Source organism: Micromys minutus (genome assembly GCF_963924665.1).
Source record: "Micromys minutus genome assembly, chromosome: 3".
In the NCBI taxonomy this organism is placed as follows: domain Eukaryota; kingdom Metazoa; phylum Chordata; class Mammalia; order Rodentia; family Muridae; genus Micromys; species Micromys minutus.
Window position 1 is genome coordinate 55,949,461 of NC_137972.1, and position 15,006 is coordinate 55,964,466.

The window sequence follows — 15,006 nt, forward strand, 5'->3', positions numbered from 1 at the left end:
TGTGTGTGTGTGTGTGTGTGTATCCAGTGAACTTATGGCTCCTCTCTCCCTCTTCTTAAGTCATCCCCCACTAAGTGGGACTTTTGAAGAAATTTCAGAGAGTGCCAAGTCTGTGGTCCCAGAATGCTCTGGGGACACTACCTGGAGGACACAGCTGCCATGGAAGCAAAGAACCTTCTCTGAGGGAAGGGGACCAGGCAGAGGCTTGGAAAGACAGAGGAATTAGGGGGTAAGAATCCCAAACAAGGCAACATATTGGATTCCATGGCATCTGGGCAACTGGCTCTTCAGTTGGTGATAACAGCTGGTAGCCTCTGTTGACCCATGGAGGGCACAGGAAGAAGCCACCTGAGATAACTGCCCTGGGGCATCCATGTGTAAGCTCAGGGGCCTTGGCAGTACCACAGGATGCCCAGGTCCTGAGCAGTGATCCATTTCAATGGAAAAGAGGGCTTAGTGTAGGTGATGGATCTTGATAGCTTACAGGTTTTTCAGCCTATTAGTTGTATAACTAAAAATAATTTATACACAAAATTTATCTGCCCAGGTGGATGATGTGAGAATTGATCCAGAATGAAACCTGGGAGAAAAGGTACCAACAATAGTCCTGAAGAAAAAAAGGAAAATAGAAAGAAAAAAAAAAGAGAGAGAGAGATCCAATGGGGTCCCCTTCAAGGCCAAAAAGGCATGTGAAGTGGGGTGGGGCATCATGGCAGGATCCTTCAGGCAGTAGGGGTTGCTGCTGGTTCAAAAGATATGAGGGATGTCTCTGGCTCTGAATATCACATCAGCTGCTCAAAGAGGCAGTGGTGGACTCTGCAGGGCAGGCAGCTGGGGTTGTTGTGTTGAAGGGGGAAACATTTGAGGGCTAGGCTGGCAGGTTGCTCGAATACCACCCTGAGGCCTCTTCTACACTCTAGGCATGTTAGAATCTAGTACTGAATTTAGGGATAATGGCTGGGAATATCACTGGCAAAAGAGAGAAAGACTAAGGAATTAGGGGTAGGATTGCCTTGAGACTACAAGGAAATGTGTTGGGTGCCACAGCATCTGGGTATTGGCTCTCGAGTTGGTGATAAAAATGGGTGGCATATCTTGACCACACTGAGGGCACAAAAAACGACTTCATCTTATCATGGTCACAGGGTATCCATGTGTAAGCAATGGGAATTGGGTAGACTGGTATCGGGATTTTTCCAGTGTAGCGTGCAACAAAGGAAACCCTGGTGGTGGGACTTGGTATTGGGTCAGTTAGGTATCCCCTCCTCATGCCACCCCAGAGACTATAGGCAGGCGTGTGGGTTTCTCTGGATGCTTGGACGGTGAAGTTACTGCTCACAGCTTGTTCCTGGGTGGTGGCTGTCTCCGTGAATGAGCTCTGCTCTTCCCCAGCCATATCTCGGTGTAAAGGTGGAACTTGCAGTCCTTTTGTCTGGGAGCTACTCCTGTGGATGGGATGGCAGTCAGAGAAGAGAGGCCAGGAGGGGTGTGTGGCCCACCTGGGGAGGGGCAGAGGGTCAAGGTAGCAGCCACAGTACACATGACAATTTACATGAGACAGAATACGAGGGAGACAGTATTTCTTTTGGGGGTGAAGATGGAGCCTGGGACTCACACATGCTAGGTGAGCACTCTGATACTAGGCCACATCCTGGACCACTTATGGTCTGTCAATGAGACAATCTTCTCTCTGAGCCTCAGGAAGCCCCTGACCCTCACTGCAAGATACAGAACCAAAAGCCTGGAAAACTGGTACCCAGTCCCACAGATAACAGGAGAAAGTTGAACAAATTGTAAAAGGATCTGGAACCCCAATGCCAGAAGTAGGAAGAGGAGAGGCTGGCACAGAGGGGATCTTCCCAAGGTGTGAGAAGGAAGTCCTCCACCTCCTTTGTGAGCAGAGACCCCACTTACCTCCCTAGATGGCTTCTGAGGGTGCCTTCCTTAGCTGAGATGAGGCCACTGAGAGACGAGGTCACTTAGGGACAAGCAGGTCACAGGGATGAGCAGGCATGTCACTCATTATTCTTGAGTCCAAGAAAACTGACAAGTTCCTCTCAATATGTTCAAGTGCTCTGTTCCGCAGTTGGTTCTGTCCCCACATCCAATCCACCTCCCCCCTCAGCTAGTCACTTGCTGTGATCCAGCTTCCCTGTGTTCCCCCCCCCCCCGTGTTTGGTTCCTGTGTCCCTCCGCCTGCCTCACCTCCCCATTTCCCCAGGGGGACAAACAGAAATTTGGGAATGAATATAATACATGCTCTTCCAGCTGAAACTTTTCAGTAGAAATCTTGTGATTGGCCCAAATGTGATCCTTCATTTGTATGAAAAGCCTGAATCATGTTTGGTACAAACTCATGAAGGACTTCTCTATGTAGCGTAGAAACCCTTGTTGAAACACCCATGTCTGGCTGTAAGGGCAGGCTGCTTAGCTCGATTCTGATTTCCCTGCCTTGTCCTCTGGCACCGCCTGGCTTACATTCATCAGTAGGTTTCAAGTGGTCTACCCTTGTCTACTTCTTAATCAAGTGGCCTACTCTTGTCTTTTTATCCTTGTTATAGGCAGAGGGATGAGCTTATTGTGACGAGGAACTGATAGCTGCATCACGGGAAGCTGGTGGTAGATAGAGGAAGGCTAGAGTCCCAGAGAGTAGCAAGACAGAAAAGTAGAGGACAGAGGTGGAAGAGACAGTCCCAGGGACAATGGGCAGAGAAAGCTAAGGCTGAAGAGACTGTAACAAGCCAGGGACAGAAAAGGACTTTCTGTTAAGCCATAAGGTCCTAAGCTCCCAAACAACCCGGCCTGAGACACTAGGTGCTGGAGGAGCTGAGGGTCTCAAGCTCAGCCAGAGCTGTGATAGGAGCAGACCCAGCTTGCTGCTCATTCCTGGGAGTTACCAATAGCTGACCAGTGCTAGCCTCCAGCCCTTGCCTGGAAATTTTTGAACAGGTTGCTGCTAGCATGGGAGTGGGGTGTGGGAGGTGTGGGTGGGTGTATAGAAGGCATGTTGAACTACTGTCTCTGGCTCTGCCAGTCTCGGAGTTCCTTGGGCTCAGGCATTCAAGGGCTGGGACTGCCTGTACCTCAGTGTCTTTATCTACTCATGCTTTCTGTCTGGCTGAGCAGAAGGACTCCAGTTAGCTGAGTGTTGACACGCTGATTATTTAGCATCTAGTCTTTGCCTATGAGCTAACACCATGTTCCAACAGATTCCTGAGAAAAGCCTTGTAGCCAGCCAAGTAGAAGGGAAAAAAATCCTTAACTATTAATAAGTCAGATCTGACATCTCAGAGATAAGGATAGGACTATGCACCCTTGAGCTATGATAGGACTGGAAGGGTGGTGTTCAGTTTTAGACCCAGGGACAAAAGACTGGGGTGCCTATTTTACATATCAAAGCAGACCTGGCCCCCAGGTTCTCCTAGAACCCCTCAGTCTCTACCTGGCAGACCCTGCCCCAAACCCTTAGCTTTCCAGCCCAGGGGATGTGCTACCCTCCCCCAGAGGCTTCTTATATAATCCAGACATTCTGGTCTCCTTCTCCTCCTTCTCTGTTGTGTGCACCCTTTCCTCCCCCTCCCTCTTCATGGATTTCCCTGGCCTCCATCCTTGGGGCCAGTGAGCTCGCCCGAGAGCAGCTTCCCAATAACCTGCATTTAATATAATTGAATCTGGTTTGAAATGGCAGAGATCACTCAGTGAGCATTCAGGGCAATTAGCACTCCAAATCCTGGATTCAAATGGTAAAGCTGAAGAGCTCCCTCCCTGAAAAGTGTCACCAAGTTAGAATGGTGGCAATTAAGAGAAAAAAATTTAAAAGTTAAAGGGCAAAATTGGTCTAGTGTCCAGCTAACAGGACAGAAAGCAGAGGAGAGTTCAAAGACCTACTTCAAAAAATGCCCTAGAACTTAAAGCATTCTTAGATCTATGGGGCAGTAGGTAAATTAAAACAGGCCCAGATAGAGTCTGTTACTGTGGGGTACTAATGCTAGGATTTAGGGTTTAGAGGCACTGATAAAATCTGGGCTGAAATTTCATCCCTACTGTGGATCTTTAAAAGGTGGGACCAGCTGAGGTCAGGCAGGGCTTTAAAGAGATGGTTGCCTAAAGATGCCCACCTTTCAAAATAGTCTTAGCCCTTGGATCTCCTCGTAGATTAGGTGGATCTGTTCGAAAAGCCTGTCATCCTGTCTCTTATACATAACACTCTAGCCAGGGACCCCGAGTCCCACCTGGCCTGTTAGTCACCGTTTGGTCCAGCATACCTACACTACACATGCTGCCCTCCTTCTAGACAGCCAGCCACCTTCAGTTATCAGAATGCTGGGCTTGAGATCTCAGGACTCCTACTTGTGTTAACTGTGATTCCCAAAGCATGGACAGCTGCGCTGGCATTGACTCTGCTAGAAAAAAATCGGTAAAATGCTTTAAAAGAAAAAAAGTGAAAGTTGTTACAGAGACAGACAGGTGGGGCTGTTATAGGCTGGCAAGTTGATCCATGGCGTGTATGGGAACACAGGGCAGTGCTGTACCAGGCAGTTAGGCATCTGTTTGGGGTCATGGTCAACTCCCTCAGTAGAGAAGAGGTGCAGCTGTGTTAACCAGGAACTTTAGGGAGACCGAAGTAGATGGCAAGAAAAGTAACTTTTAGAGAGCTTAAAGGAAGGAAAGGAGGGAATGAGAGGGAGCTCACTTTTATCACTAATTCTATTCTACTGTAAGGTGCCAAATTTGTATCAGTAAGAGCCAAGCAAAGAGATTGGCTCTTCTCTGGCATCAGGTTGGCCAAGATGAAAAAGATTCACAAGTGCTGAGCACTGAAGAGGAGGAAAGGTGCTGCGACCCTTTCTTACTGGGTGTATCTATAAAGTGATCAAAAGGCCTGGCCAAGTCCTGCGGGAGGCGAATGCACTGGGTTTAGTACTGAAGACTGGAGCCTGGGCCGCGAGTGGGGTGGGGTGGGGAGTGGGGGGGGGTGCAGGGGGTGGGAGTTGGAGGGGATTTGAGGGGGCTGAGAGGCCAGGAGATCAGGACCTGGGAGGTTAGGAGTGGGGGAGGGGCAAAAAAGCAGGGGTCTGGGGGCCGGGTGTTTGAGGCTGAGGCAACGGGAAGGGTGAGGCAGGAAGGAAAGTCGCAGACCCCAAACCCCTCGTATCCTTACCTGATGCAGCGAGGCTCTGAGCAAAGAGACGAAGTGTAGACAAGGCTTGTTGGAAGGCTGGTGGCTACAGAGAGGTGGACAAGGAACAGGTAGGTTTACTTAATAAATAAGGAAGGGGGTGGGGCAGAAGAAGCTTATTACAACTTACGCACCGGATCCTCCTTAAAGCTTTTTCTCCTTTGATGAGATATATGTAGAAGCTGAAGTCCTGGGTACCCACAGTTTGGATAGCCACTGGCAGCAGCGTTTCAGCAGAGGCAGCAGGGCTGAGATTTGGCTCTATACTGGTGCTCTTATACTAGAAGGTGAAACCAAAAATGGTCACGTGGGTGAGGCAGGCCTGACCTCTAGGGGATGGCTTAAAGGAGGTGGGAGAAGACTGGGTGGACCCATCTTTTCTTTTTCCAGAAACAGGCAGAAACACCCAAGGGAGGCCAGTAAAAAAGGGAAAGGGTGGAAACTCATCAAGTCTTTGAAGTCTGGAGAAGGATCAGAGGTTTGAAGTCAGGGTGCAGGAGCTGGGTAATCCAGCCGGGTAGTGAGCAACCTGCCTGATGCCATTTTGAAGGCAGGGGCCATTATACTGTACTGTTAAAAGTAAATTTCTATTTACTGAAGGATCCAAGTTGCTGTTTTCCCCAACCCATGACCTTGCCTTGTTCTTGAGAACACTTTAATCCTCCCTGACCACTCTCCCTAACTGGTGACGACATGGTTTTGTTGTTGTTGGATTTTTTTCTTTTTTTTTTATTTCCTTACTGCCCCGTTGACTCTCTTCTGTAAAAGTTCTTTGCAACTGCTTGTGATTTTACTCTTTGAGGGGGACCCAAGAAATGGACTTGGGGCTGCTGTCTTTAACTTAGGCATTCATTGCTGGCCAGGACTTGGGTGCACCCCAATAAAATCAAGCTTGCTTCAAACTTGCCTCAAAATTGTGATAATGGTCTTGTTCATTCAGCCTTGGTAGGATTAAGTGGGTCTAACCGCCCAGGCCCTAAGTGGGGGAAGGAAGAGAGATGGGGTCACTGGATCGGGTAGATAAGTGGTCTCACCTGCTGCTCATCCTGGGGCTAGAGGAGTTTTGGTGAGAACAGGTGAGTTTGGGTTTGAGTTTTCTAGGTGAAACTATGATTGGTTAGAAATGGCCAGGAGGTTTATAAAGTGTGGTGAACCAGCAGGGCCCCTGGTCATAGGGAGAAGGGGGCTCTGCCAAGGTGCAGACTTGTCCTGTATCCCAGTTGTGGGGAAGGGAGGAGGATGTGCTCTTAGACTGAGGCCCTCCTATGCCTACCTTCTAATTGTTAAACTGAAGTAACCGTCATGGCTCCACCACTACTTGTGAAACTCCTGATGAGAACTGTTACAGACAGCAGGTGTTTTTAAAAGCATCTTTCACAGCAACTCTGGGTCTGCCTGTTTCTTCTGCGTTCTCCTAGCTTTTAACTAACATGTTTTGAAGCCAATTATTTATATAGTAATGGCTAGGCACCACTCCTAGTATCTTCCAATTGGAACACATTTAATCAATGCACAGCACTCCAACAATGGGAGACCAGTTCAGAAAATTATACAGTGAGGAATTTTGAGACAAATGTAATAAAAAGTTTATTGATTAACAAGGAAAATGGCTCACGTTATATTATGAAATGAGAAAAAACAAGCTACTCTGCAATTAAGGCAGGTTGACTGAGTGTGTGGTGGAAAGACCATCTGTGTACAACAAAAGATCTGGGCTGTGCATGCCCCAGTGGTGACATGCTGACCCCTGAGTGCTAGAACAATGGGAGATTATGCGTTACAGTTCTGTGCATACACAATTTCTGCTTTCTGATAGCAAAGATATATTAGTTTGGTAATAGAAGATAAATTATTTGATAAAGATCCTGTTATTTAAAATAGGAGCTGAAAAACAGCAGATAAAAGCCCCAGAAATTCTGCTTGGTGAATATTGAGATGTTCATCAGGAGACAAAGCCCGCAGCTGTAGGAGACAGAGTTTGAATCTGATGGGTGGAGAAGAGCAGACCAAAACTTGAAGATCTCATTGTGGGTGGACTTGTCAACCTGGCTAGGTCACTGTGTTATGTCTGTGCGGGTGTTTCCGGTCCACGGAGCTCTGTCTGATGGATTCATAGCAGCCACATTTGGAGAGAAGGTCAGCCTGGCTATGGAAGTGGATCTCTGCGGCACGACAGTAGGGCTGGGTCTTGTCCCCATCTCATTACCACCGTGAGTTTAGCTGGTCGGTTTTCCTGCTCAGCTTTTCTGTGGGGACTGGCCCTTCTGAATATGGACACAACACACCCTTTTCCAGCCACATGGTTTTTGTTGGGTGTTTTGTTCCAGGGATGAAGAAAGTAATAGAGGGCCAACAACATGGCTTGGTGGACAAGGGTGATTGCTGCCAAGGTTAACCACCTGAGCTCAACCCCCAGAACCCACATGGTGAAAGGAGAGAAATGGCCCTGATAAGTTGTCCTCTTATCTCCACACGCACACCTTGACATGAGTGACTGACTCACAAAACCATTGACTATTGTATAGTAACAAATACAGGCACCAGAGTAGAGACATCCTCCAGTCTCAAGTACTTTTAGTACATCATGGAGCTTAGGTTTATGGCAACACAAGGGCTGAAACACACACACACACACACACACACACACACACACACACGCACGCACGCATGCACACGCACACGCACATGCACATGCATACACACTGAAAGCCTTTAAGTCTGCAGGTTTGAGACAGGAGGCTGGCATTTTAGCAAGTTCTCTGTTGATGCTGATGTTGCTCCTTGAGACCCCACCATACTCTGAAAGCCCCAGCTATGCCTGGAAGATGGTGAGACTGTTTCACACAGTGTGGCTATCACATAGCTCCTCTTAAGTGTGTTACAAAGAATCCACAGAATCATCTGGGCCCAGAGCTCTCTGCAGAGCATTATTGAGAAATGATTCAACTTCCACCTTGAGCCCATGCCCCCAACCCCTCACAGGCCTCACTTCCTGCCATGGCCCCTCAGACATCTTCCCTTCTGCGTTATTAATGTACTAAAATCAGCTGTAACCATCTCCTGGTACCATTGACTGTGTTCAGTTCAGCTGTGTGCTGTTTTATGAAACAAACAGCTCAGGTTTAAGAAACAAATATATAAATGCCAGTAGCATTTGTGACAAGAAATGCCAAGAGTAGTAACTGCCAAGTCCCCTCGCTGTGAGGTCGGGCCTGGGCCACTGTCTGAGACTCCTGCCACTGCTTGTGTAGTGAAGTGGCCCTGGCCACAGCTGACTTGGGTGTGGCCGGTTTCACGCACACTTCATAAGTTGGTCTGGTGGAATTTACCCAGAAATCCTCTCTTGCCAGAAGTATTGTGGACCCGTGGCTGGTGACGATTCCAGTTTACTCAAAGCTCTCTGAGCTCTTTCTCCTCCTTTCCCAGGCTGGTTTTATTATTTATATTTTTCCTAGAAAGTTGCCCATTTCATTAAGCATTTAGAGAATAATGATATTAATTATGTGTGACATGGTCTTACGATTTCAAAATCTCTTTCGAAGTTAAATCCCATTTCTCTGTGGTATGAATTCATGGGCTCCCTCCCACCCATCTCCTCCTCCAGCTCACCCTCTTTCCAGGATTGGCCAGCAGCCAACTTTGTGAATCTTGAAAAAGAGGAATTTTATTGATAAATACTAATGAAAAATGTTTTAAAACACAAAGTGATTTCTGTATTTCAACGTATTGATTTCCCCTACCTGCAGGTTTTGGTTTGTTTTGGTTGTTTTTCCCTTAGAATTTGGTTTCCTGGCTTGGTTACCGATTTTCGTTTTTATTATATTACAAAGTATTTCAGCACACCTGGAAAGCACTGAGAACAAGATAATAAGTACCTACCCTGATAATGTGGCAAGCTGAACACACTTGTGGCCACCTTGCTGCTCCAGCGGGAGAGGCAGTTCCAATCCCTCCCTCCCTGTCCTCTGCGCCCTCTGCACCACTCTTTCGGGTATCTCTTGGTCGAGCATAGACTTATTTGGCACATGTTAAAGGTTGTGTTATCACACTCCACATCTCAGTTTGTAACTGTTTTTTCATCCACATGTTTCTGAGATCCAACCTCGCTGGTAAGCTCACTACTGTTCCCAGCTGTGTGAGGAGACTGGGTTTATGAATGAAGAATCTACTCCCTGAGGCTGATGGTCCTTGTTCCTTCTTCCTGTTCACTGTTGTTCCTAGTATCGTGTTGTAAAGACAGTGGGTCTGAAATAGCAGCTTCTTGTCACATATATGTGTCTGTGCACATGAGTATAGTGCCAGAAAGGGTGGTGGATCCCCTAAACAGGGGTTAGTTAGTTGTGAACTATTTGATGTGGGTGCTGGGAACTAAACTCAGTCCTCCTTGAAGAACAGTAAGCACACAGTCACCGAGCCACCTCTCCAACCTTTGCTGGTTTAAAGTACATTTCCTGATCCTTTGTTGCTGCTGTCTTGTTATTGTCTGTGCACATATGTAAGTGTGTGCTGTTTGTGTGAGAACATGGGACTGCGCTTGTTGAAGACAGAACCTTTTATTTGCCTCTGTGGAGTGCAGGCTAGCTGGCCTAAGAGCATCCAGTGACTCTCTTGTTTCTGGTTCTGTATGTTCCTCACATGTTCCCCACATGTGCTGGAGTCACAGATGGTCACTCCCACACCCTGTTCGACATTGGTTCTAGGCCTTGAAACTTACACCCTGAAACCTGCATGGCAAGTGCTAAGCCCAGCAAGCTGTCCCCCTATCCTCCTGAGTCTTCATGAGCATCACCATGCACTCGCACTGTGGCGTCATTTCCTCTTGGTCCTTGTCTCACCATCTTGGACACCCTTTAATTCAGATTTGTTTTTCCTACCACTGTAGGTGCCATACTCCATTTAAAAAGTCACAACTTCTTCTCCATCAGCTGTGAACCTCTTCTGTGGCTGGATGTTTGCTTTGACTTTTATTGTTTCCAGTTATTCAACATGTATTTATTCAGTGTTGGAAGGGAGCAGGTATTGTGCTGTGGGAGTCCGGGGACAACTTGTAAGAGTTGACTCTCTTTTTCTATCATATGGGTTCCAGGGACTCAGACTCAGACCATGAGGCAGTGGTGTCTTTACCCACTGAGCCTGAAGAGGTCGAAAGGGAAAATTTTCTACCCCTGTCCCCCACCCTCCAAATTCTCCAAATTCCCATTCTTCTCATTCATCCATGCCTGACAAATAGAGATAAAGGGAACAGTGCCCAGTGGTCCACCCGGATTTGGGGGAAGGGACACCCTTGAGTAAATGATTCTAAGAAAAAAAAAAACAATGTAGTGACTGATAGTCTCCTGACCCTCTGTCCCAGATAGAGTTTGAATGCCTGTCACATGCTTGCTAACCAATAAACTCAAAAGCCAATAAATAAGTTTAAACTGTAACCTTCCTGATGTAACCCGTACCCCTAAAAAATATAAAAACTACTTTTAACAGCCTTTTGGGTCGCCTATCCTCAGGGTGTAGGAAGACCCCAGTGCACGGGATCAATAAACCTCTTGCTTTTGCATTGATTGCTGCCTCCATGTCTCTTTGAGAGGGGTCTCCCAGACACAAAGGCTCTCCAAGTCTTTTAAGCCAGCCCCTAAATTTGAGTATTACTTCTTTTAATTTTACAGATTTCTCTTTTTATTATGGGCTTCATTTTCTCTCCTCTGTCACTTCACCTATCACTTCAGAGAGACAGCAAGAGGACCTTAGAAGTTTGTGAAGGTTTGTCCTCCCTGATACATGCTTGGGTTCTCTAACCTGAGTTAGCACCTGAGTGCCAGCAATTCGTTTTACTCCTCACACCAACCACTGGAGTTGGCATCAGACACCACAGCTTTAAAGACTCTAATTCCAAAGCTTACCCTTTCTTCAGATGTCAGCTGATGAGAACCTGGAATACCCACACTCCTGCTTGCTTCCTACAAAGTTGGGGGGTTCCCTTAATGTTCCTCTCCAGTTTCAGTAACTTGGTAATGTGATTCAAGACCTCAGGAAAAGGCAAGCCGTGGAAGTGGCTGGGCATGGGGAAGGGGCGCAGAACTTCCAGACATGCTACCTTACCAGAGCATCTGGTTTCACTATGCAAGTGTTCTGTGTCAGCCAGCTTCCCATCAGTGTGAAAAAAAAAATGCCTGGGACAGCCATGAACTGGATTTTTTTTGTTGTTGTTGTTTGTTTTGTTTTTTGTTTTGTTTAAGGTTTCTGAAGCTTTGGTTTATGGTCTACTGGCTTCGTCACTTTGAGCCTATTGTGAGGAGGTACACCAAGACAGGGCATGCTCACCATAGTCCAACAGGGTGGGTTAGAAGCCAGTAGTACAGAAAAACCCAGGGCCCCAGTAATCCCTTCAAGGTCACACTTCTGGTGACCTAACTTCTTCCCAAAGGCTTTGTTCCCTTGGACTTTAGCAAGGCAGGAAGACAGGCAACCAAGACTTCAGCAAATGGCCTCTAAGAGACACTGAAGACTCAGGTGTCACATTCTCCAAGCCTGTCTGTTCAGGATGTAAGGAAGCTTCAATGAATAGGCATGAGTGATCAGCATTCTTGGCTCTCCCCTTCCCAAGGTCAGGGCTGGAGCCTTGGTACTAACCCCTCTGTCCATACCTCAGTCTTCCTGGTGACCCTAAATCTAAATGGGAACCCCCTTCATCTTCACTGAAGAGGACTTTGCTGACACAGTCTCCAAGGTTTCCCTGAGGGGTGTATCTAGTTCTCAGGATGAGGGTCAGTGTTTACTTCCCTTCTGTGTTGCACATCCCATTGTAAAATCTGAGCTTCTGTGGTCCTCTTCAATCTCTTTTCCCTCAAGCTATGGCATTCAGGCAGGTTTTAATCAACTGCTTTCCACTTGATTCTTAGACCCTGGCATTGTGAATCAGTCCAACTAGGTACAAGATATATAGATTCTTGGCTAATTTTAACTCTGGGTATTTCTATGAGAGTGTTTTAGATGAAACTTGCCTTTAAATTGGTAGACTGAGTCTTTGACCTCTATTCTATGTGAGGGTCTCAGCATACCTACTGAGGACCCTTGAGGATGAGAGAGTTTTTCTGGTCTGCCTACCTTTAAACTACAACACTGGCTTTTCCCAACCATTGGACTTGACTGAGACATCCCTCTTTGTCTGCCAATCTTCACCACCACCTGGGTTTTGAGCTGCTACTCCCAGATGCACCCCAAAAATCTTGGGATGCGTTCCCTTTCATAACTGAAAGCTAAGTCCCTTCAGCATACACAGCAGTATTGCTTAGTGATAGGGGTATGTTCTGAGAAATATGGCAGATGATCTTTGACACTGTGTCAACCTCACAGTACATGTGTGCTTACTCAAGGATCAGTGGTATAGTAGATACTGTCATATATGGTACACCGTGAACTAAAACATTGTCCTTGCCCCACTCTGTCCTATTTTCCTGGAAAACTCAGCTTTCCCCCTAGTTATTACAGGATTAGCCTAAAACAGCTTACTAATTCAATCAACAAATCTGAGCTGCTTGAAATATATAGAACTCAACCTGCACATATAAAGAATACACATTCTTTTAACACCTAGAATTTCAGAGAGAGGTTTGGGACCATTTACAGATCACATAGGAAGTCTTACCTTGTTCTACTGAGTCACCATTACCTACCATAATGTGATGAATTAAAGTTTGATGAGGGAAAAATTTCTTCATCAAATAGCCTTTAGTTAAAGAAAGAAACTCAGGGCTGGAGAAACTGCTCAGCGGTTAAGAGTGTTTTAGCTCTAGAAGAGAACACATGGTCAGTTCCCAGAACCCATATTGGTCAGCTTACAACTGTCTGCAACTCTGTCTCCATGGGATCTGATGCATCCTCTGTCCTCTGTGAGCAACTGCTTGCATGTGGTTCACAAGCAGGCACATACACATGTGTGTGTAAATGAAATCTAAGAACCAGAGTGGAAAATGTTTCCAGTACACAGGAGATGATGTGGGGAACATGACCCAGAGCAGGGAGAACTCTTCACCCCAGAGTGAAAAATCTATGGGGAGCAGAAATGAGTTGCTTCTACTAAAATGAAGGATTTTGGTTCAGGAAAGGTCTAACAGCAAGCCAGCTGGCACAGGACACTTCCATCATCTGAAATGGAAAAGTCCAGTGTCTACCATCCAATGTATATCGGCAGACGCAGCTCTGCAAAGGAAAAAGGAAAAAGATCACAGTGCTCTTAGAGAAGGAAATTAAGGCCGGAACAGACAGAAAGATAAAACCCCAGAAGCTGGCAAACAGGAAAAAAGAACATGGTTCACTGGGGAAATGCAAATTAAAGCAACTGGCATCATTTTAAACCATTGGATTGTAAAAATCCTAAAAATATCGGATGTTTCAGGCATTGGAACTGGCTCATGACAGGGTGAGTGAGAGTTGGAGGGTTCATCCTTTGCTAACCAATGGGGGCTACTACAAATTAAATATGTATACACACTTGATAGCTAGCTCTTAGACCCACTCAGGTTCTGTGAGGAGCTGGGAGCATCTGATAGAACCACCTTAGAATGCTTAGGTCAGAAAGCTTATGTGCACAGAACAAGCTGTAGTCATTTCCCAGGTAGAAGCCCCAGCAGCATGGAAGTACCCAAAAGACATCCCAGCAAGAAATGAAAAGTCAGGTCTCTTTTTCCATCATGCAGGTACCAGGGATAGAACTTCATGCTTTGCAGCAAGCACCTTTCTCCACTGAGCCAATGCACTGGCCCCAGAGTTCTTTTTGATCTGACCCTAGAGGTAAGTGAAAACATGATGACCTCTGAACCTGGGTTATACCTCACTAGAAGCTGGGATGAGAATACTAGAGATCAGCAGAGAGGATGAGAGCCCCAGTAGGCTAAAGTCAAGAGAAGAGCAGCAGAAGAGGGATGGGTGACATGCCACACAGAGCGGGGATGCCGTTGTCCCTTCATCGTGCTGTGGCCAGATGCTTACACAGCCTCAGGACTTCCTGGAAATACCCAAATCTTCTTTTCTTGTTTGTCCCCCCAAGACATTTGCAGTTACCTACCCCAGGATTGAACTAGAAAGGGTGAGCTTTTTCAGCAGTAAGCCTCCAAGATGACAATTGCATCAGGCAAATAAAAGATACATTTACATCTTTCTTTCTTTTTCATAGTCTTATGAGGTTCAAATTGAACCTCTACTGGGACCACCTGAATGAGACTCACGGGGGAGGTAATCAATGCAAAAGCAAGAGGAGTTTTATTGTTCCAATTTGTTGGGGTCACCTAGCTTCAAGAGGGAGATGACCCTGCTTAGACTCTAACAGGCAATTATATACATTTGATAAGGGCAGAATTCAAACAATTGGGGCAAAATTTGAACAGTGGTAACTGTGCAGGGTACTATTGGTGGAGCAAAGTGACCTTCAAACCGACTCATGGTGAGTGGACCATTCAGGACTTTTCAAGGGGGGGTCTATGGGGAGTCACAGGTGGCTTTGACAGTTTGGCTTGTAGCTGTTTCAAGAACTAAACTAGCTCTACCCATCCTGGAAGGGAGGGGTCTTTGTGCTTGGAGGTTTGTGGTGGAATTTTCCCACTGGCCTTAGATTGACCCCAACTCTGTCTCTTTCAATTTTGCTTTGCTCTTGGGGCAGCAGACAAAATTAACTATGAGTAGTTTGTTTTTTCTGGACTCGGGTGCATGTGGACTCATTACTCTGTTCTCAGCTCTGGAAACCCCACCAGTCACCACCCGACTCCATGGGTATCATTCTACATTCCAGGTGGGTGGAACATCCTTTTGAGCTTATTGTATTGTAGGCCATGTCTCTG